The sequence below is a fragment of the Apteryx mantelli genome, chromosome 8 (assembly GCF_036417845.1).
Source record: "Apteryx mantelli isolate bAptMan1 chromosome 8, bAptMan1.hap1, whole genome shotgun sequence".
NCBI lineage: Eukaryota > Metazoa > Chordata > Aves > Apterygiformes > Apterygidae > Apteryx > Apteryx mantelli.
In genome coordinates this window covers 7254165-7277506 of record NC_089985.1, presented here as the reverse complement: position 1 = coordinate 7277506, position 23342 = coordinate 7254165, and the positions used below count along the sequence as shown (strand labels likewise).

General features: G+C 39.4%; 1 long non-coding RNA gene across 1 annotated transcript in view; it reads right to left on the bottom strand.

Annotated features, from left to right (window-relative positions):
- Positions 1 to 18028, bottom strand: part of LOC106487409 (uncharacterized) — a 47113-nt gene extending 29085 nt beyond the window's left edge. Inside the window, exons 1-2 of the long non-coding RNA XR_010884781.1 lie at positions 17952 to 18028; positions 17445 to 17517 (exon numbers count right to left, since the gene is read on the bottom strand). This is a non-coding gene — a long non-coding RNA (uncharacterized lncRNA). The remainder of the gene's footprint in view (positions 1 to 17444; positions 17518 to 17951) is intronic.
- Positions 18029 to 23342: the final 5314 nt, after the last annotated feature.

The following is a 23342-nucleotide window of genomic DNA, read 5'->3' as shown; positions in this document are numbered from 1 at the left end:
AATTAACTCTCTCAATTAACTCTTAAGTTACACGGGACAGCTGACATAAACAGGTGTAGGAATGCAAAATGATTCATGAAACTCAGGCTTAGGGTGGATGTAAAACAGATACATATCACCAAGAACATGACAAATGGAAGTTTCCTCTGGAAAGAAAATCTGCCCATACATACTCTGGACACAGCTACTGTTAGGCTCTATGCCAGATACGGTAAAGAGGAAAATCGTGAAGAGAAGTTTGAATTAGGGCAGTGAAGCAACTTAACAGATATATATGAGGAAGAGGCAGAGTAGAAGACAGTATGAATGAATTATTGATTGTGTATCATTTCTTGGCTCTTCCTGCTGTTTTCTGGGGCTAGCCAGCAAAATTTTAGGAATTTAGAATTTAACTAGTCTAGAATAAAAGTAACACGATGCATTTTCTGAGAATTGACCTGACTGTTAAAGCACCAGAAATGTCAGCATACTGTGAAGAGAATAAAGAGTAACTTGTTTCTAAATTTAGAAACCTTATCTAAACCAATTTATTTGTTGCTAGTTAATTAATATTTACACATTCTTATCTGTATCAGATTAATTTAGAAATGGAGCTATCCAAAGAGCAGAGATGCATCATACTCCATCTTCTAGGACTTCTTATCCCTCTTTAGGAACTATAGATTTCAGCCGGACTTGTAATGTTGAATTATTAGCAGGTATTGAATTATTACAAGGCAGGCATTAATGGTTCCTGCCTCTTTGCTCTTGAAATAAAGAAATGATCTATTTGAAGAGCAATGATTCCAACAGCAGTCTAAACCATCAGCCTTCCAATAAATAATTTGGGGGTGACAGATACTCGAGCAACAGAATGTTGACTGAAGTTATCAGACCTGTTGCAGTCGCTCTGAGATGCCGCTCAGCCCTGAGGTATAAAAGGACGAGGTCCAGGAAAGCGCAGAAAGGTGAGAAGAGGAAAAACGCATCCCAGAAGCACATTTTATGTAGGCAGGTCTCAGTGGTTTAGTGAGCTGTTTGCAAGAAAAATGTACCCATGAACAGGACCCTCTGTGTAAAGCAGCCACGCTTCTCCATCAGTAAGACTAGGCTTTCCTAGACAAAAGGAAAAAAAAAAAGTTTCCTACTCTTCAATGCTTCAGGGTAAGACAGACCCAAATGTTCTGTTTTCAGAAAGGATACAGCAATGTCAACACCAGGTAAGCTATTTCAGTATTAAGCCAGAATTTTTCATTTTAATAGCCTGCAAAGAAGTGCTTTTTTCTCTTTTTCCTCAACAATTTCACATGTTTTACTTAATGTCGCAAATTGAAGCTTGTCTTCTTGTTTTAAGATTGTTTTTAAATGTATTCCTTCTCTCACAGACTCTCTCATGCAGGGTCAATTTTCTGCCTACATTACAATTCCCACACTCCCAGAGGGAACAAAGAACGGTTTGTCAGAAGCCTGAGAAAGGAGACAAATGGGCCTGTGCTCTAGTCTAATAACCTTCCTGAAGAAGACAGATGTGTGAATTGCAAAAGTTTCACCTGCAAAATCCCTACTGGTATTCTAATTAAGGACTAGATCTCTTCAACCAAAGCAAGAAAAAAGGGTCCACTGAGAAAGAATGGGGAGAAAATAATTGATGAGAAGTGGCTCAACGTTTTCCCAGAATCCTTTGCTGAGGTCTGGATTACACACAGCCACAGCGCATTTTAAACCAGACTTCTAAGGATTTACTAGTATTTGCAGGATCTGTAAAAAGCATATAGATTTTCATACATACTCTGTCTGACTGCTCTGCTTTCCTGTCTTACTGCTCTTATTTGGTCTACAAGACTCTCCACGTGATTTTTCACGCTGACCTCCCTACTGCAAACTGTCTTAAAGGTTTTTTTCAGCTAGGAAGAGGCTAGCTGGAGAAAGGCCTTCATAGCTACTACATTTTAAACTGTTAAAATTAAACCACAGTAACTGCCACCTATTACCCTGTGTATCTCACCCCAAACCATTGCAACAATAGCAGCCTGTGATTTACACGGCCAACCACAAACAACCCAGTCCACAATATGAAAAGATAATGGATAAAACGTGCAAAGCATTTTTGTGCTCTACCACATAGCTCACTTTGCCCAACAGTTTGAGAAAAACCTCCACCTTAGCACCAATTCTGCTTGGAAATATAAAAACAACCTCTATGTATCACAAAAATTTTCATGGTATTTCACCCAGCTGTTGAGTCATATTCTAACTTTGATAATTCGAAACACTTCCAAATAATTCATTAATGTCCTTAATGCTTTTGGAATTGACTTCTTTATCAGCAGTAAACTGTTCACAGAAATGCTAGATGCGACATGTGAATATCGCAGTCTTGTTAAATGAGACTCATTAATTTTAATCTTGAGCAATACTACATTCTGATTTTCAAATCTAAATACTCCTATTAGTTCCTAGCTTCATCTTGCTTTTCCTTATCTACAAAATGTGTGGGTAACACTGAATTTCAAAGGGTTGCAGGGAGAATAAATAGAGATTATGAGATGATCAAATCCTTATGACAATGCAGATCTTAGTATGTCCTAACACAAATGGATCAAATAAGCAAATGTTTTCCCATAATAATTCCACATTTATTAGGACTAAGCTGCTGCTCGAGTTCTCATAAATAGAAAAGAAATGGACATGAAAATTTATTCAGAAATGCAATAAATTTATCATAATAAGGTACCTCTCTGGAAATTACGATATTCAGAGATTACCCGAGTGGTATAAAAGGCCAATGAATTTCCCATCGTCTTGAATAAGACAACATTCACTGTGATCCCAAGCAGGCAGAATCTTATTCATAGTGATAGTAGTAAACTCTTATATTACATTAGCTCCCAGAAGATTTTCTCAGTATTGAAACTCCTCATTGTCTGTACAAGCACACGGTACCACTCACCCCCTAGGTGCTTACAATTGCAGCTGAAAAACATCACAGTTACATGAAGCACTTTTCCCGTATGTGATACAACTATTCTTTTTTATTTCTATTATGAGTATGCTAAAAGGCCTCAGTCAGGACGCATTAGTGTTGTAGAAATGCATAATCTTATATATCTTGTGCAGACTTGGTTTTTCTCTGGAGAAAAAGCAAAATTGTGTTTTGCTGTAGCAGCACAGTTAGTTCTAGGGCTGCAGGAAAAAAAGGTGTGCAGGTCTATGGCTGAGCAGTTACCATGCCATACACTCTACCTCTTTATTAACAGCAACAGCAGAAAAGGCTGAGCAAGCAAAAAAAGAAACACATTGTGTTGGAACAGTTAACTCCCTGTCTTCTCTGGCTTGCACAAAACAGGCAGTCTGCTGTTTCCTACTCCACGGACAGTCTACTTAAGACTTAGGCAGTTATCTACTGTGCTTAAGCCTTGAGCTGGCACTTGGCACACCGGGTCTCTAAGGAACTCTTAGCCTCAGTTAAGATCAAACCCAAGAAACAGTGCAAGAAGTGATAAAGAAGGAGATCAAAGCTGTCAGATCAACACCTATACAGCATGATGTTCTCTAGCTAAAACAGGACAACAGAAACTCAAAGTGATAAAACAGAGCATGTTTCCAGAAGGTGATAAAGTACACGCCGAAGTAAACAAGCAGCAGAATATTCTATTAACTCTCAGATTAACCAATGCTAATGAACAGTTTCTGGCCAGCCTCATGGTATGAATGCAACCTGCCGAGGGAACTGAAGGAGAAATTAATGGCCTTTAGAAACAACTTCTAATGAGTTTCAGTGCATAAAGATCATCTCCCTTGTTTTGTCTGATCTCCCTTCAGAGGGGCCTTAATACATTCATGGATCGTGTGTGCTGGGCTCCTTCCCAGCAAGAAGCTGTTAAAAACATATGTGAAACACTTAGGAAATACTGCTCACCTACGTCACCAGCACTTGTTTTCTAGATACTATTTACAACTCTATCCCTTCCTCTCCCTTCTACCAAAGGAACAAACAATTATAATACTGTTAAATACCACATGAAGTAAAACCTCATTAAGGCGAGCGATGCCACAGACAGGCCTTAGCGCTTGTATCGCCTCATTTATACTTCCTTTCTGGTCTTGTCTGAGATTTTCTTTGTGGCTATAACAGTGTGAAAGAACAGCCGTTTCTTTCTAATTAAAGCTGAAATTCTGTAGAACAAAACAGCAGGTTCACAGTGGAACACGGACAATATCCGGCCTGTTCTTGCCGTTTCAGATCCATTTGACAACTTGATTAAAATTAAGAGGTAGCCTAAACGCCTTCTAGGAACTGGAGCCTTCCCATGCAAACACAGTCCAGTTTTAAGATAGAACAATCAGCCCAAAATAAATGTCTACTTATTTGGAAACTGATATGCAAGAAAGACACTATTTTAAGGATGTCAGGAAAAATGGTACATACCTTCATTTATTAATAAGGCTTAGCACTAAAATTTCTGCCAGTTTGTACTGTAATCTACAACTAGAGACTAATTTAAGGAGATAGAAACTGTGGAGAACAACAACAAAGTTTTCCAGATAAGTCATCTCTTAAATGTCTTACTTCAATTTTTTATTAAAAATATCATTCCTGCCATAAGGTTTCTGTTGCTTCATTCTAACTAGCATTTATTAAGATTTTTTCCTATATTGGTTTATAAACCCTAGCAATGATAAAATGCCATCTAAAAACGTCAGTATTTTACTATGGTCATTGAAGTTCTGGAGAGAAAAGTTGTTTGCAAAGTTAAGTTTGAACATTTTACTCACCATTACTTTCACTGTAAAATTATTGGGCTGTATTAATTTTCCTTAACTCAGATTTCCACGTGATATCCCTTTATAACAGTCACAATTATCTGATTATTTTCTGTCTATACCTGCAAGATTTCATTTCATTCTTTACATGCGTTTCATCTTTCAGTTTCTATGAACTTCTCTGGTGAGAGAGCTGATCCTGGAGAAAAAAGTTTGCAGTTAGAGTAGCAAAGTACTAGATTACAGGTAATAGTACTGACAGTGAAGTATAGTATTACTATAATACTAATAGATAAACTATGCTCTTCCCTGCAGAGCTGCCCTCCAGCAGCTCAGCCCCCAGCCTGTCCTGGTGCATGGGGTTATTCCTCCCCAGGTGCAGGACCCTGCACTTGCCTTTGCTGAACTTCATGAGGTTCCTCTCCGCCCATCTCTCCAGCCTGTCGAGGTCCCTCTGAGTGGCAGCACAGCCCTCTGGCACATCAGCCGCTCCTCCCCGTCTTGTATCATCAGCGAATTTGCAGAGGCTGCACTCTGTCCCACCAGTTTCAGCCCACAAGGAGGTTGAGCGCATATCCCAGAGAGGCACATACGCACACGCATGCGGAGACTAAACCATGCCATGCAGAACTGAACACGGCACTGCCTGTGCTGGCACCCACGTGAGCACAGAGCACACTCACACAAATAACCACCCGCGACCTCTATGTCCGGTGGCTCGCACCCAGACCTCTTGTCCTGCTTGCCAGCTAGTCCAGCTTGATGTTCGCTAGTGTGAGCACACACACACACACAAATACACACGTACACAAACAAAACAGAGAACACACACAGAAGAAACAGCCAGAAAGAGCATGAGTGAGAAGACAAGACATACTGCAGTGATCGGGCACATGGCTCAGCTGGACAAGTGCGCTCTTTTATTTTGAAAGGCCATCAACTAGATATTCTCACAAAGCACATGTCCTCACACTCCTGGTATCCACGCATACTTGAATCCACACTACGTAACTCAGTATTTCCAGGAGTAAGGAGAGGAATGCGGCAGGCAGGTGAGCAAGAGGAAAAACATAAAAGCCTCACATCTCTTCCCACCTTCTCCTGGGTTCATTGCTTCTCAGATGCACCCGAGAAACTCAATAGGTACATGTGTAGGTTATATATTCACACAGAGAGTATATTTGGCTGCACAGAGTAGTTATTTGCTGCAGCAAGAAAGAGCCTGCATGACATATCTGCTTCAGGGCACACCCGGAGACTGCTGAAAGTTCACTGCTACCTGCTGTTTGTGGGAAGAGCCTGTCAGGATGCCTGCCCTTGGAGAAGCCGTGGAGCCCATGTGTGATTACTCCTGGGAGCTTGCTGGAAGCAACAGCCCATTTACTCACTGCACCAGTGCTTCCTATAAATATATTTATAACCCTGGCATGCCTGCCTTACCGTAATCTCAGGGGTTTGTCTGGTTCAGAGAAAGCCATAATGGGAACTGTAAACTTTTATGCTTGCCCTCTCTAGAAATTGCGTTGAAACTTTTATAACTGAGATTTTTCACCTTTTGCTTGCTTCTCCTGCAATCTTACTCACAAAGCAGCTCCATAAAGAATTTTAAATAGTGTGAGGTGTACCCAAGCTGGTTTATTGTCTGCACCTGCTACAGCTTGTTGTCTAGACACTTGACTACAATGGCTCAGTTGTCACTGTCTGAAGTGCTATGTTTCCTGTAATGACACTGATGAATAATATTTTTGTTATCCTAATTACTTGCATTTGTGTGGGAGACCTAAGAATACTGTTTAAGAAAATTCTTGCTTTATGCAGAGATGTCACACTTTCTTTATAACTGGTCCAAAAAAAGGAAAGAAGAGACAAAACAGAAATACTTTAGAGGTATCTATGTTATTAATATTTTGTCAGGCTTGCTGCTAGTTTTAGGAACTGGAGCAATTATTATTGTCATGCAAAAACTCTGGTTCACTTCACAAAACTACTGCCGAGAAGTTAAATTTTTTCCATGAACATTGAAAAACTGCATGTAAAATGTGCTTCACGCTACATAAGAAAAGTTGAGATTCACAGCTAATAGCTTGCAAAACCTTCTGTGACCTTACTGAGGAAAACACCAATTACCATGAGAAAAGTTAGTAACTGTCCATTTGCCAAAAATTATCAGAAAATGATATCTAACTATAGTTTTCTGCACACAGTAGATGCACCTGGGTAATCATTTTTGGTAAGGGACGCGCACAGGTGCTATTTCACCTTTGCAGTATACACGGCTGGACTGAAACAATTCTCAGGGGAATACATCATTAATGCTCATAAAGTCTATGCAAATCCTCACTTGACAACCAAGGCCATTTACACAGACACAATGTCATGGTTCTGCAGTAGAAAAGGAGACTATTTCCTACATCCTTAATTAAATTCCAGAAGCCTGCTTCTCTTCTGCTGTCTTTTGCTCCCTAAAGACCCCTGAGCAAACCAAAGTTGCTGTGAATTGTTCAGACGCTCTTTGCAGTTACAGAGGTTATGTCATCTAAATAGAGAACTGCATGGCCATGTGACTCCAGTGACTGAAACGAACTGTCATGCACAGCCCACAGGATGAAATTTGTTCACACACACGTTTGACGAATATACCTGTCACCGTAATAAATAGTTCAACCAAGCTCTAGTAAGAAACCAAGAGGAAATATTCAGTCTACATTCCAACCCACAGAATTATTCATTCTTTAAATTCAGCAATTTAGCCAAGTAATAAACCAAAAAGAAAAATAAAACATATGACTTTATTCAATTCTGCTTGAAACTACCTAATACTAAAGGAAACCACTTTATTTTAAGGAAATAATGGTCTATACTGTGGTTTATCCTTTAACACTGATATGAAAACCTTCTTTATTCTGTATGCACCCCTGCAAGGGCAATCAGAACAATGCCTTTGAGCTGGAATTTCTCAGATTTTGGAACCTCAGAAAAGAAAAGGGGCAATCTGGGAAGACAGAGCAAGTACCACAGCTTGCCCCCTTCCAGACTGGTTCAGTGGAGACAGCAATGTGAACTGTCGTTATAAATGGATCGTAACATGTATTAACCAAACCAAGAAAGATGAGTCTTAAGAGTGGATTTTTTCTCCTGTGTTCTTCTCTCTTGTAAATCACATAATCTGGCTCTGAGATTCAGAGTCTCTGTGACATGCTCCATTTGGGCTTTCTCCCCTGCCAAGGCACATAACAAGAGAATGAAATGTTCCTTTTTTGCCCTGCTGAAATCTTGCTCTCCTGCCTGTTATGAATTACATTCACAGCCTGAGCATCTCCCTCTGCGATCAGCTTTCATTACTAATAACCAGCTCATTTTGCTTTGCTAGAGTAAGAACTTCTGAGTTAGTTAAGGCAACAATGTTTCAAACACAGGAGCACTCAAAAGACTTCTAATTAGCACCTAAACAGTCTTTCTTAGGCTAGCTACAAATTAATGTAAACCCCCACTGCAGACCTTGTTAAAATCCTGATCAAACATACTGACTGATCTGTTCAGCAACCAGGTGCTTTTTCCGCAGCACCACCACAGACATGGATGCAATTTGTACCTCTTCCCTGCTTTAACACATCATGTCCTCTAAGACTCTATCAAGTTTCTCAGAATTGTGCTCCAACTCTTGTTGCCCTGTTTATCAACTCCTGGGTCTTTTTTGCATATTGGCCCGATTTTATCTCCTTCATCAGTGAGGTCAGTATCTTTCTCCTGCAGTTCGCTGCACCTTAGTCCAAGTTGCCCTTCATTTTGAGTCATTCTTCCTGAATCAGTTTTGCATACTGCTACCCAATCCTTACTTCTGTTGGTATCTTCACCTTCTTCTCCCTCTGACTCCCAAAATTATTTTTAATCAGGAACAACTGGAGGGAAAAGAGGATGTATTTCCTATAAAGCAAGTATCAGATGCCTGTTTATAAAGTTATATGCTTGTATTTCCTTTTATGCATTGCTGGTCATTTTAAGAGCTAGGGTTGTTCAAAAAGGAAAGAATCTGTTTGCAGTGTGTCATCTGCTAGTTTGTGTGTCCTCACCATAAGTATTTTTTATGCATCTCTTCTCTAAATTAAATAGGTCATATTCTATAGTGATTTGTAACCTGGAGAACCATTTGATTTCAAAGGGACAGCACAGGGTATAAATCAAAGAAGGAATCTGACCCAATAATCTCCCTGAAAAGGTAGACTTTCAGGGCTTCTGTTCTTTATTTCTGATGCATCCTTTTTGAGATGGGGTGATAAAACCGAACACATGGTTCAAGGTGAGCTCCCACACTGATTTACAGAACGGCCTTACAGCATTTTCAAAAGTAGTCTCTATTCTCTCCTTAGCACATTGTAACGTCTTGCTTGGCTTTTAATCATTACTGAACACTGGGCAGAGGTTTTCACTGAGCTGTTCACAATGACAGCTAGGACTTTTTCCCTGAGTAGTTACAGTTAATTTAGATCCCATCAATGTATCAATTGTTCCTTCTAGTGTGCCTTACCTTGCAGCTGTCACAATGAATTTCATCTCCTATTGTGCTTGTGAGATACCTTGCTTTGTTAAGATCTTCTGTCCTTTGGAGATTAAGCTACTCGCAATAGCTTTGAGAAAATAGTTTCATGGAAAATTTGCTAGTTTACAACTCTCATCTTTTCCAGAACAGGTACAAATGTTCAGAACGATGCAGTCTTGACTACTGAAAGGAGCATTAAAGCCAAAAATACAATAAATACACATACCTCCCTGGTCAGTACAGCTTTAATACCAGCTCCCTGAAATTCAGACAAAAAGCAGAGTACTTTCGGTGACTTCCTCAGAACAATGATATGAGTAAGACATTGGTTTCCTTATTAAATTAGGAATAAATAACCTGTCAGCTTTATACTGAGAGTCTAGGGAGGAGTCATAAAAGCTGTGGAGAACTAGAAAAAAGACTCACAGGGAGCCAGCCATTTTTTGAACTGTGAACCTGGGCAGGGCAAGGGTAAAACAATTCTGAGTTGCAACGGCATTTTCTGGAACCAGAGATGAAATTGCTGGCAGACAAGGATCTGACTAACCACTGTGGTGTTTTGTTGAATTGCTTTTCCTTCTTATGATACATTATTAGTATTTTGTATAGCATTCTGTTTGGAGCATCCAAGTTACAGCAACAGTGAATACATCACTTCCTTGCCCACTCATCCTTCACTGCTCTTTAGGCCTTTTCCAGGGTTTAAGGTGACCTTGCAACTTATAAAGGAAAATAAAGAATTGGAGTTAACATGTTACAAATGACTGACCTATCTGGATGGCAGCTGATAACATGCCAGAGGCTGCAAAGTTCAGATACTGAACTTCATTCTGAATGATAGATGCTATGAAGTAGAGATAATTCATGTTGTATCAGCAACATTTTCAGTGAAATAGAATGATAAATAAGGGGATTGTCCCGGAGTCAGAAAAACAGCATAGTATAAACAGGAAAAAAGAACAATTATTGCAACATTAAGCTGATAAGACTAGTATTTTAAAATAAACGAGTGAGTTGAAGAGAAGGTCACTCTTTGCTCTGCTCAGCCAGGGAGAACGAACGTAATGTAAAAGGCCAGCTAGAATTGTAAGTAACCAATACAGCCCAAGTTGGCAGAGGAATCCTCATTTGGGGAAGTGAAGGAAAAGGACCAAATTTAGGTAGCTGCATGAGGGCTGAAGGGTCCTTTCAGAGATGTCAAATAAAAGCTTATTAGATTAAACGTTTCTTCAGCCTGGATACGAAGACACACTGAAGGCATGCTTAGCCTAAAGAACAACATAAAAGAGACTAATTCCCTTTGTGCGCTCAGGCTGCAGAGGACAATGGAGTTGCTTTAGCTCATCATTAGAGCTGACTGAGACTTTAAACAGGAAGCCCCTAAAAAAGTTTCATTTAAATAAAAAAATTGTGATAAAACTGCCAGTGTTCCCTGGGTCCAAGAGAGACTTTGGAGTAAGAATGAGAACCCGTACTTGTTAAAGTGTGGGGAACTGAAGACCAAATCTTTGGTCTGAACAGGCTCGCATATCTCAGCTAAATGACCTTATCACTGAGTTACTGGATGATTCATTATGAATTAGGGACCCTTCCACTTGTTCTTCCTCAAAGGCTTTTGAAAGCTCTTGGTTCTATCCAGATGCAGAAAACACACTTATGAAACCTCAGAGAAACTTAGCAGGAAAGGAATTAACTTGCTACTCAGCACAGGCACTTGGCCAGTCAGAGGATGCTCAAGCCTCAAGACCACCGTGTAGTTTCTGTTCTTACCATTCAATGTTTCTTTCTGGACTGCAAACAGTTCTGTCTTTTTCTTTCTCCTAATTTCACATCATCTTTGACAGGACTCCTACAACAATATTCTACTGACATGGAAACAAACTCCCTCAGGAACACAACTCAGCAAATCTGTTTTTTCTGTTGTGCGAGAGAGGGGTCTTACCAACCGCACAGGTCTCAAACAAATTTTTCACCTGCTCCATTCCAGTGACATAGGGTTTGAGTTCCTCCTCCTAGATAATATGACCAACCACAATAAAAAAAATGTGAAAAATCAAGTCAGACAAACCTGCATTGCTGTCAAGCTTTTAAAAAATAATCACACAGATCCTTCAAATCAAAGTCTTGTCTACTTTTGGCTTCAGACACACCTATGCTGATTTTGCTTTTTCTCTAAATGCTTGATTTGGACTTTGGATTCTTCCACTGTCCGAATCCAAAGGAGGTATTCTAAGGAAATCAGTTTCCTGTCTATTACTATATCGAGAATAAGATACTGATCCTGCTGCCAGATTTTATTTTCACAGTGGCAAATCCACTTGCCAATGTGTGAAGAAAAATTAAAATAGCAAATACCAAACATTTCTCATTGATTCAAGAGAAGAATATATTGAAGGTCAAACCTAATCCAATATTTCTGGGCCATATACATATTTATACATATAAGATCATGTAGAGCACCTATGAAACTCAGGTTAAGGGCAAGGAAAAAAAAATGGAGAAGCATTTCTGCTATCCAATTTCTAAAGTTAATTGTTTTCTATCCTTTAACTCAGGCGCTTTAAATGGAAACCATGTACATGCAAAATAGCACACAGTTAACACAGGAGGTGTTAGGAATGCCTAAAAACTTTAACCTGCATGAAAAACAGGCAAAAAATATTTCAGATGTTCTGCAACTGTGGCAATAAGGAAAGATTCCCCACTTCATAAGGATTATGTTGCCCCATCTGTCACCCATTTTCTGAAGAGCTATCCAGCAGAAATACTCGGATGGCTTTCCTTGTAGTGCATCACTGTAGGTTCTGGGCAAGTACTTTCTGCCTTAGAAATCTTTCGCTGTTTATGGATGACAAGTTAGGTTGTAACCCAGTATTTAAAGAATGGACTTCTTAAAGGCAAACTTGCTGACAAAGACTGACAACATTTTCATTAACCTATTTTTTTTCCTAATTGTACTCCATTCTGACACACACAAACCCCTACATCTGTTTTGCATGAATACATACACTCTGTATGCTCTAGAGAGGAAAAGAATACACACAGAAGGCTCTGTCCTGCACTCAAAAATTGTGGGAAGTTTTCATTCCACATGCCAAAGGAATTAGATTAGTTTGGAAATGACTGAAAAACTCTCTATCCCAAGTAAGCTGCTTCATCCTTTTTTTCTTTTATTACTCTACCCTTCCATGTCTGTCTGACCCATACAAATATTTCCAATGGCAAATCATGCTACAAAGGCATATACAATTTTCATTATATATTAGGGCTCTTGAACATTTATCAGATAATTATCCAACCTTTATACACTGGGGGGTAGACTTAAGATTGCTGTAACGTCTTTTTCTCAGTTTTATTTAAGTATGGAACATTTCTGCAGGTATTGTTAGCAGCTACTTACTGTATTTTTCTTTAAGTGTGTTACCCCCCCTTTAATAATATACTAAGTAAAGCTTACATGTTTTAAAAGCCAATAGAGGTAAATAACATATACACTTCTAGAATACATTTAGTCTACAGAAACAAATCTTCTACACAGCTGCCATATGCTTCTTCAAAATTGGTAACATTTTAATTATTGCATTTTTAACTGTTATATGTATACTGCAAATAATAAAGTAGGAAAACACACAGAAACAATGATTTGCAGTTGCAAATATTTCCATATCATCTTTCATTCATATTCTTTAGTGTATTTGGGAACTACAGTTTTATTGCTAACTACCTGCATTCCAGGTTCTTCTCCCTTAGTGAATTCCACATCAAGCTTGCTTCCTGCAGATATTTGAAAGAGGATTTTTGTTTACTGCCAGCATAACCTCTGTTGTGTATCTGAAAGTCAAACTGTTTTTCTGCCTTCATACATCACTATCAAAAGTAAAAAATGTAGAGGTCATGGAGGAAAATTTTGCTGTTACTTAAATAAACAGTAATACATTTTTTGTTCTTTGATTTTGTAATGCCAAAGGCAGGACAGTATACTTCGTCAGTAAGATAATCAGCTGCTATACAGTACAGAATGTAAAAAATAGACAAGGAACAGATACAACACAGCTACAAAAAGATCAATTTTAGATTTCTGTTCTTATGTGTAACTATATTATACAGAAGGTTACATATCGAAATACTGAAAACTTTTTGATAAACACACGCTGTGATTTAAAGAAAAAAGAAGCTGGCTTCACAAGCAGTAGTATAATCAAGCCCTGGTTTCCAGACCTATTGTTATCAGATATTAGATTGCACTGGTTGATAAAGAGAACAGAAAAGGTTAGGGAATGTGGCTCCGTTGGATGATGAAGCTTGCACTCACTTCACTCGATCTAGAATTTCACCTTGTATATTTGAGTGCTCAGAATTCATTATCTTTTACATCCTTCTTCTGATCATTTATAATGATAGCTGTATAAACATTAAGTGGAAATGGCAACACTTAATTTAGTTTAAAAAAAAAAAAACAAAACTCATGCCTGAAAACACTTCTGCACTTCTCTAGTTATAAAAAACATTTTCAGACATGTATAACTTTTAGTTGGATGAAGTCTCGCTTCTGCAACAGAACTACCCCACACTTCACATTAAGCGTGTGCTTAATTCTATGCAGGACTGGTGTCAAATATCATATGATCCAAGATACAACCAAATGTTGTTCATTAATATATATTTTGACAAAAATATTCATACATAACAGGTCTCCCACTAACCATCTGTGTACTGCTTTCAGCTTCCTAGTCCTCTGCATTTTTACCCATTTTTTCCATTATTAATGGTTCCCATTTTTAATGGCTGGTTGTGGTGAAATGTAGTATTAGCCATCACAAGTGTATTAACCCCCCCCCCTTTTTTTTTTAAATTGACTAATAATAGGAAAAATTTACTCTTCTGAACTGATGGTTACACTCATTTATAGTTATTTGTTTAAATACATTTGTACAAATCAAATCCTCCAAATCAACAAAATTATGATGTCTGGAAAACAGCCATCAGTACTTACATTGGTAGCTGGTATTTTCAAGTATATTTTAGCTTTCTGCCTACAATTATTTTGCATCTAGTTATCTTGACTGTGCCCCTCTATCCATGGCTTAACTCTGCCTTGACATCCAGAGTACCTCAACCGAGTTACAGGACCCTAACTCTAGCCTGCGGGTTTCTATGTTTCCATTTGGTGACTGAGAGATTCTCATAGATTTTATGTAGTGAGTATTAATTCAAGAAGAGGCATTCTTCTCACTGTAAGGTTAAGTCAATGCTGCTGAAGCTGTCGCGCTTGTAACCCAGGAGAAGAGTCTTCAAAAAAATCAAAGCGCTAATCAAAAGTTGCCGATTATCGTTTTTAAAAGCGAACGTCCTCTTTTCATGTGGACTGGACGCTGCAAAGATATTCATTCCCCTACATTGTACCTCCATTTGGTTCAAACTTTGGATTGGAAAAAACATGAGAACAGCTCAGCCTCTCCACTGCTTCTTCTCTGACACAATTAAAAATAGTCCCACTGATGATTTTGCAAGCCGATTTTTCTTCCTCAGCAACAACTGGAATACACATACTATCTCATGTCAAATGGGTTTTAAATTCTCACAGCTTTACTACAGGTACTAGTGCTGTAGAGGCGAATGCTGCCTCAATCTGTTATTAAACCAGCCCATCTGCTTCATCAGGTTCTAAGATATTTTTCCTTTGATGGGAGGGCATTTCATTATTTTCTGATCACTGTGTAGCTGAGGGGATGAATGCTTTAAAAAATGATTCCCTTGCCTAATTGTTTATGATATGTGCCACTTCACACAGCTGTGATTTCTTGGCCCCAGCTGAAGAGGAACCAGCCTTCTGGTGCAGCTGCAAGCATATTATGCTTTTGTGCAAACGACCAAATATCGAGGAAAAAAGATTTTAGACTCAAAGCCTTAAGCTGGCAGAAGCAACGTACATCATTCAGGTAAACTGTTTAATGCCTACAGGGAGAATGTTGGCTGCAAAGTACTTACCTCAGCCCTTGCCAACAAATTATAACAGTTACTGGGACAGAAAAAACGCAGTGTATGTCGTTGTACTCCAACTGGTGGAAATGTTGAGCTTTTGTTTAGGCTTTATAGGTCTAATTCTTGTATTGCTTACTTATTTATCAGCTTAGAATATGGTTCAGAATTATTGAGGTATGTTTGACATACGGTAACAAAAAGAGAAATTAACCCACACTTTCAGCTCCTGGTTCCTGGCTCATATTAACATACATTTTTAACAGGGTTTTATGGAAGAAGTCTCTCTTCCAGTTTAGCAATCTCCTTAAGCAAAACTGTTAAAGAGTAGGGTGTTTGCTGAGAAATAAGTCAGATAAAAACACATGCTTTTGAACTCCAGCCTGTGCAACCGTAACTACACTTGTTTTCCGCTCTTACCAATTTCTCAATCTCCCATTCAATTTTTACTTTAATTAACTAATGAATGGAAACATGTCCTATTTATAATGGTATTGTACTCCAGAGCTAGAAGATGACAGACTATTTGGCCATTTCTTAATTAACACATCAAGAAGTTCATGTATTTTTTAAAAGGATTTTAACGCAGTTTTGTGCTCTGTGAACCCACAGACCTCTCTGAATCAGTCTGCCCAGTAACAGGCAATTCTGTGCTTCCCTAGGCACCAGATTTTCATCAAAGGTTAGGCAAAACTCCCACGAGTCTTTTTGGACATCTCAGTCCACATTTCCCTCTCAGATGCTGCACCATCATCTGCTCTGCAAGTTACATCTGTGCCACTTTCCAGAAATCTGGATTCCTGCAGCCCCTCAAAGGGATCTTCTTGTGCTCAGAGAACCTGTCAGCAAAACCCCAACTCCAGTGCCCAAGGCCCAATTCTTTTTCCTCCTGCTTCTTCCACAGCTGCTGCTACTTAAACAGAAATATTCCAGTTGCCATGACACCTTTTTCCAAAATGTCCTTAGCTAGTTAAAAACCTGTCTCAGATGCACACACAGAACTGACTTCCAATAACTCAGCGCCTAGAACAACATTCGTTTGCTATACTAACTGCAATTCTCACAGGAATTCTCAATGTTTTTTCTCACAGTAGGCTTTTCTCTCTCTACAGGCATTTGCTTGCTGTTCACAGATGGAAAAAAAAAAGTAGCAAGCAAAAATCCCATAAACGCCTTATAATGTTTTGTCATTGTCAGAAAATAGGCACTGGAGGACATCTTTGCAAAGGTCTAGGTTGCAGACAGAATTCACTTCCTACTTTTGAAGTACACAAGCCAAACACATAATCAAGAGACACTTCGCTCTCAGTGATTATTGATGAAACCTAACTAATTAAATTTCACACAAGCGAAACAAGGTGTGACTTTAGAGGAAAGCTACTGCACAGCAACTTTGCTAATGGCATCATCACATGCCACAGAACACAGCTCATTAAAGGCTTTGTTCAATTTAATAGAAGACCTTACGACAATTTCCTTTTTTCCTTCAAGAAAAAAAGACGTGCTTTCTTTGATCAGATCTATGGTATTACCTCATGGACATCTGAAGTTGTAACATACACATTAAAATGAGGAAAAGGTATGAACTGGAATGTCTAGCTCTCCAATGCACGGAGATGATGACAGAAGAGCACGACAGTTCTCTCAAAGGTACTCATGAGTTTTACATGACCCAGGACAGTTAGACTACTGAGAGGAAGAAAGGCGAGATGTGTTACAGATGACAGCTCTGATATCAGTGCCATCTTTTAGCAGTTCCTCCAACTTCACATGGATCATTTATATCTTTGCAAAAAGTGCTGGTACGTGATTAGTAGTTTCACATTTACAAAATCAATACTTTAAGTGGGCAGCGACACTTACAATTACTTTGTCAGGATCAGCAAACTGACCACTCTTTTAGATTGAAAGTTCAGAATTTGTTTTTTCTCCCATTCTCAAATGACTTCTCCAAATTTTAGTTTAAGGATTCTAGCTCATTTTTGCTAATTTAAGCCTTTTAATACCTTCAAATATGAGCAATTTCTCTTAAGCATGTGCTTTCTTTTATGATATCCAAATAGTGAGCTTATTTATAATTATCACCTTAGAATTTAGTTTGGTTATTACTACTTGCTAGAATCCATGTGCTCCATCAAATAACAAATAACTTTTCTTTTTAAGTGATTATTTAAGAGATTTTTACCATTAAGCTGAAAAGGGAAAAGCTTCTGAACTTTCCTCCAATTGTCATCGAGTTCCATCAGTATGTCAGGATCCTAAAAAAAAGCAAAAAGACCAATTCACATTAACTCATGTATAATAACAAAATTAACCTTATCTCTAAGTAACGATTCTTTTTAAACACATTTATTCTTAGAAAATAATTTTTGTGAGGTTGTAATGGGTAAAAGTCATCACTCAGCAAATTTCACTTAATTTAACTGATCACCAATTAGCCTAGATACAGGTATTGGGAAACAAAGAGAACACAAACAACTACACAAGCACTTGAGGAAACACCTTGCCCCCCTTCCCCAGGGCCCCCGCAGCCCAACACCTCTCCTCCCTCGGCTCCGCTCCCCCCGTCGCCGCCGCCGCCCCTCACGCTCGCTCCCTCCCTCCCAGCCCCCGCGCTGAGGCGACGGGCGGGCGGCGCAGGAGCCCGGGCTCAGCGCCTGCACGTTTCTCCCCGCCGCAACGGGCTTCTCACCCTTCTCCTCCTGCTCTGCGCGGCTCCTCTGCCCCGGCGGGGACCCCACGGCCGCGGCCCCCGAGACGAGACGCGCCTCCTCCCGCCGCCCCCGCCCCGTCCCCCCGCACGTGCCTCCCGCCTCGCTCCTCCACCCGCGTCTCTTCCCCTCTCTCCCCACACGTTCCCGCCTCGCCGCTCCCGCCCTCTGCTAAAGCCGCCGCCGGCTCCTCTGGGCAGGGCCGCTGCGGGCGCGGGGGCTGCGCGCAGCCGGGACGGACCGGCTGGAACCAGCTGGAACCGGCGCGGGGCAGCTCGCCGCCCCCTGCAGACGAGGGCACCGTGCAGCCTCTGTTGTCCAAACCCTAGCGGTGATGCCCAACAGGAAGGTGCATATCCTTAACTGGTGGCGTCTACTTAAATGTGGCTGGACAAAACAAGTTTTTAGAATACACAGCAAACAGAAGATACAGTCATTTGTACAGACAAGAACAGGCTTTCTGCATGTGTTCCTGTGCCTCCCGAATGCTAGGAAAGACTTTCAGTCCTAACACCTGGATGATAAAAAAGGAGCTAAAGTGGCACTGGATTTATTCGTTTTAAGAATGAGCTACTTATCCTTCTGCCAGCATTTTACATTCCAGGCCTTGCAGTAGTTTTTAGTAATTTTTTTAGCTGGAATGATAAAAATTATCCCAGGAGAAATACTGATGCGTTTTCCCTGTGTTCATTTTAAAACAATGTCATTAATATCCAACTACCTTTGTCACTTTGAAGCAGCTGGCTTTCCTGATACCAGACCTGCAAGACCTCTGCTTCATTGCTTTGCTGTGCCTTCAGCAGAAAGATATTTTGAGCTCTAGCTGTTTTTTTTTTCCAAAGATGTTTTCCTGCTGCACATGTGACAGATCTGAATATTGGGCAGTTTTCAGGCTTCACTTCTCAGCAATGTTTTAGTCTGTCTGAGAACCTGTCATTCCTACTTTATTTCTTTCTGTCATGATTTCCATTATCCACTTTTTTTCCCCTCCAATATTTTTCAGTACATCTCCTCATTTTGCACAGGGTTACAGAAGATCTGGAAAGGCATTTCACAAATACCAGCTACTGGGCAAAACTGATACTGAAATTAGGATTAAAGCATCTTTTATTGATGCCGTACACTTCAGATATATTACAACCCAGTGGGCTTGGATTCAGGTGACTCAGGTGATACCGATTTTAATAGCTGTGTATTTAATCCTTCAGATCAGCAAGTTCCTTCAGCATGTGGTTGCCTTTAAAACCGTCAGACCGCTAAGGTTATTCTCAGAGTTGAAGGTTGTCATTGGTACAAGCACCTCTGGAAATCACTTCTCTGTCACCTACTACAGCCCACTAACATAAGTGTACCTCAGTGGTAATACGCTTTATGAACTTGCTTTACCTGCCCACGAAATCCGGGTGAAAAACTCGTGCACTTCTCAAAGATGACCAAGACATACATACTGTATATCTAAACGGGAGGCCATCCAAGGAAAGGACTGATATAAAATGTGTCCCTCAGCTGCCTTTTCTGCCTCCCGCAGAAAAGTGATACTGCTGAAGCAAAATAAACATTTGGATACAGTTTATCAGACCTTGTAAGGCCATCATATTTTCATTGAATCGTGATTTATGGTATTGATTTTTTTTTAACCTTGCAAGAGATTGCCTGAAGAAATAGACATAATTTTTTGGAATAAACTACGCCAATTATCTAGTTGTCCACAGCTGACAATTTTTTTTTTCAGTGCAGTATGATGGCCAGTAAAATATAAAACCATCTGGGACTATAATCAAAGAGTATTTCTGTAAATCACTCAGTGACAATCTGGGGCAATTTTCAATTACTCTCAGGACAGATTTTTCCAATTGACTAGACAGAAAGTGGCAAGAAAGATTTAAGAAATGCCTTGTAAGTGCTGATCTGAGAACTTAGTACCAAATATCATCAATCTGTATCCTTCTGAGACCAAAAAGCATTACAAAATAGGCTATTGAACTCACATAAGCATTGCGTTACAGAATTTTATATCTGGTGGTTCAGTATCTTGGGATTTTTAGTATTAAAGGGAATAGTATAGACTCATACTTTGACTGTTTGCAATTACCATGTGCTTCATTAGATTAATGACTGAATGTCAGAAAACTGACCCACTTTCTTTTCAGGAGATGCTTAGTAAAGTGCTTCATTGGGTTACCAGTAGTAGCTTAGGTATTTACACTGTCTCTGGAACAAAAAGGCATGATGAGGAACAAAACTAAAACAGCCTAGCAAAACTAAAATATAGCTAATAGCCTAATAAATATCTTCCTGAGATGATAGGCACAGAGAAATAAAAACCTTGCTAAAATTGGATATAGGTATGCTAAAATTGGATATATATATATTTAGGTTTTTAATGCTCCTTACATACCTTTTTTGTTGTTTTTGAAATACAAATATAAACACAGAAAAGGAATTAGCAGAATAAGCCTGATTTCCAGCAATGCGAAGGTCCCTTTACACCATTCTAACAGTATAAAGAGGTTTTATGTTAGATGTTGGTGTCACATCAGTAAATTTAAAAGCCCATTTGTTCTGATAGAGGAGTCCTTAGAGGGGGCAAATTGTCAAAAGTTCCATGAACTTCCATATGGTCATGGAAATTACACCAGCTGAAAAACTCTCTGTAAAGCAATGCAAAGATCTTAGAGGAACGGAGATTGAGGTTATCTTGCACAATGGTGTAGATCATGTCATGGAGAAGTTCATATGAATAACATCAGCCAGGGTTGGCCCAATACACGCAAACAGTGCGGATCACAATTAAACAATGTTTTCCTTCTTGTTTATACACCCTGGTGTCATGTTTAGAATGAGGCAAAATCTAGAAAAAAAACAAACTTTTTTTTTCCACAGAAAAATAGTAAAACAAGAAGAGAGGAGAACATGCAAGCCATGCCGTTCAGTTACTATGATATGCTTGTCTTTCAAACATTACCTCATACTTCTTAATTATTTCACATAGCTACTTTAACTGTTGCAGGAGGAATAGTTCTTAAAGGCTTGCAAGAATTGAATGAGGAGGGTACCTCGTAATAGGTCAAAACATTTGAAATACTGGCATATTTGTATTACAGTAGTTCTAACAAAGCTCAGACAGAAACAAAGGCTTGTTACAGATACTGATCCGGCATCTCAGACTGTACCGCGCTAGGAGACAGAACAGGGATGGAAGGCGGGAAGAAAAATTACCCGCTAGAGAAATGAGGCAGAGAGATGACGCTGTGTGATAAGGGGTCAGCAACAATTTGGGGTTGTGTTAGAAACCAAAGAGATCCTGAGAGAATCTAGGCTACGTTCTGCCTCAGCGGGAGCATATCCCAGCTGCCTCCCGGGCCGTTTGCCACTTGCCTCTTTTCCCTGATGCACGTTCAGCTTCCTCCTGACATAGATGCAATGAGGCTGGCAGGTACACCTTTGAAGCACCGCCAGTCCTGCAGCACAGTCAATGCACCAGTACCTTAACTATAAGAATATCTTCCTCTTGACATAGGCATCAGCGTTTCATGCGTCTCAAGGCATACATTTTTAATTTGCTAGCAAAGATCATGCGACAAAATGACAGTCCTACTGTATTTGGCATGGTTTTGCACCAATGACTGCTTCGCCCCTGCTCACTAACACATCCTCTTGGGTTGTTCTTTGTTAATTATTGACATGTACATCCCCACCTAAAACCCATAACGGGAGTTGCCAACCTAAATATCAGTAGGCCAGATGAGGAATCTGGGCTCCCTACGAAACTCATCTCAGCCAGACAGCGTTTTCTTAGCTCCTTTAGGTAGGGAATTTCCTGCAAAAATTCCAAACATCTCATAATAACAAAATGCTTTCTTCAATAATATAATTCTATAAATTCTCCCTATTTCTGAAGACAAACTGCCAGATTTAAGCAACCCACAGTTTTCAAGCACTGAGGTGCAACAGTAACCCCTTCCTCCAACCTCCAAGATGATGGCTTAGAGGAAGTTCTGCCATCTGCTGAACTATCAGTTCACTTCTTTTCAGCACTTAGACTTTGTCCTAAAGGTTTGGCATTTGAGATCCTATAACAACAGCTTGTCCCACTATGCGCGTTTGTGAGAGAAAGAAATTGCACTTCTGGAATTTAAATAGGAATGTATCTGGGTACTGGAGTAAATTGTTCTTTATTTCTTTGGTAGCAGTCCTCGGTACATTAAGATTACTGCAAGTGTTCTCTTTAATAAGAAAGCTGTAAGTTTGCTCCTAAGGCCAAATCCAAAAATAATTAATAAGTCTGTATTAAGATTCTGCACTCATGGACGTTTAGCTCAGTGCAATGAAGCAAACAAGTGAACTGACAGCACGCTGACATGGAGACAAGCCAAATTTGCCATAGTCATCTACTTTATATAGTGCTACTTATCCTTAGCGATTCATATCCTTACCAAAACACCAAACATGAACATTTTGATGCACAATGTGTTATATCTACACTCATTTCTGTGCTGAAAGGCTAATTAAAATGCTAATTAGCATTCATAGCTCTATTATATTTGTATTCAGAATTGCAATAGATGCAATCTGTGTTTGTTTTTTTAATTCAAGTAGTTTAAAATTAATTTGAAGCCATACAACAGTAATCATATTCTAATTAGTAAGATAATCAATTAATAAGTTTGTAACTAATGGTTCTCATGTTGTAGATGGAGATTACATTTCATCCCTGTTGAAATAATCTTAATATTCTAAAAAAAAAGATAAAAATTAGTGAATCTATCCTACAGCTAAGAGAGAGCTACTTCTGTTTAAGAGCTATCATTTTAACCCCTGCGTTCTGACAGTGATTCATGTGAATATCCGCATGACTTCCATTAAAATAACAGCTTTCTGCGGCCAAAACAGCATGCCATTCTTAAAGTATTTAGATTTCAGTTAATACATGCAAAACGATTCCATAAAGCCATTAAAGCAAATATAATAAATGAGTTCAAGACAGCATTTTTTTTCTATGGGGGATTAATTGAAGGATGCAGAGAGAAAGTAGGGAGGAGGCTGAGATGAATAAGCCTTGAAGTGCAGGCTTTCTTGTGCCAAATGGCCTTTTCCCCTCTAACTGTAAACAAATTTGGTTTGTGAACAATTTCAGACTTCAAGACCCTACATTAGCACTGGCGTCTGGTTCCTCTGGGAGTCTCTTGCATTGCTTCCCAGCTGGAAAACACGTGAGAAAAATGAGAGAATTTGTGATGAACAGAATGAACCGAGGGAGATAATTATTCTTCACCAAGTTGATAGGTTACTTGTTGGAATACCTTTGGGGTCCTTTTTGTCATGGTAGGTTTACCACCAAATTAGGACTACTACTAGGCGTACCACTAAAT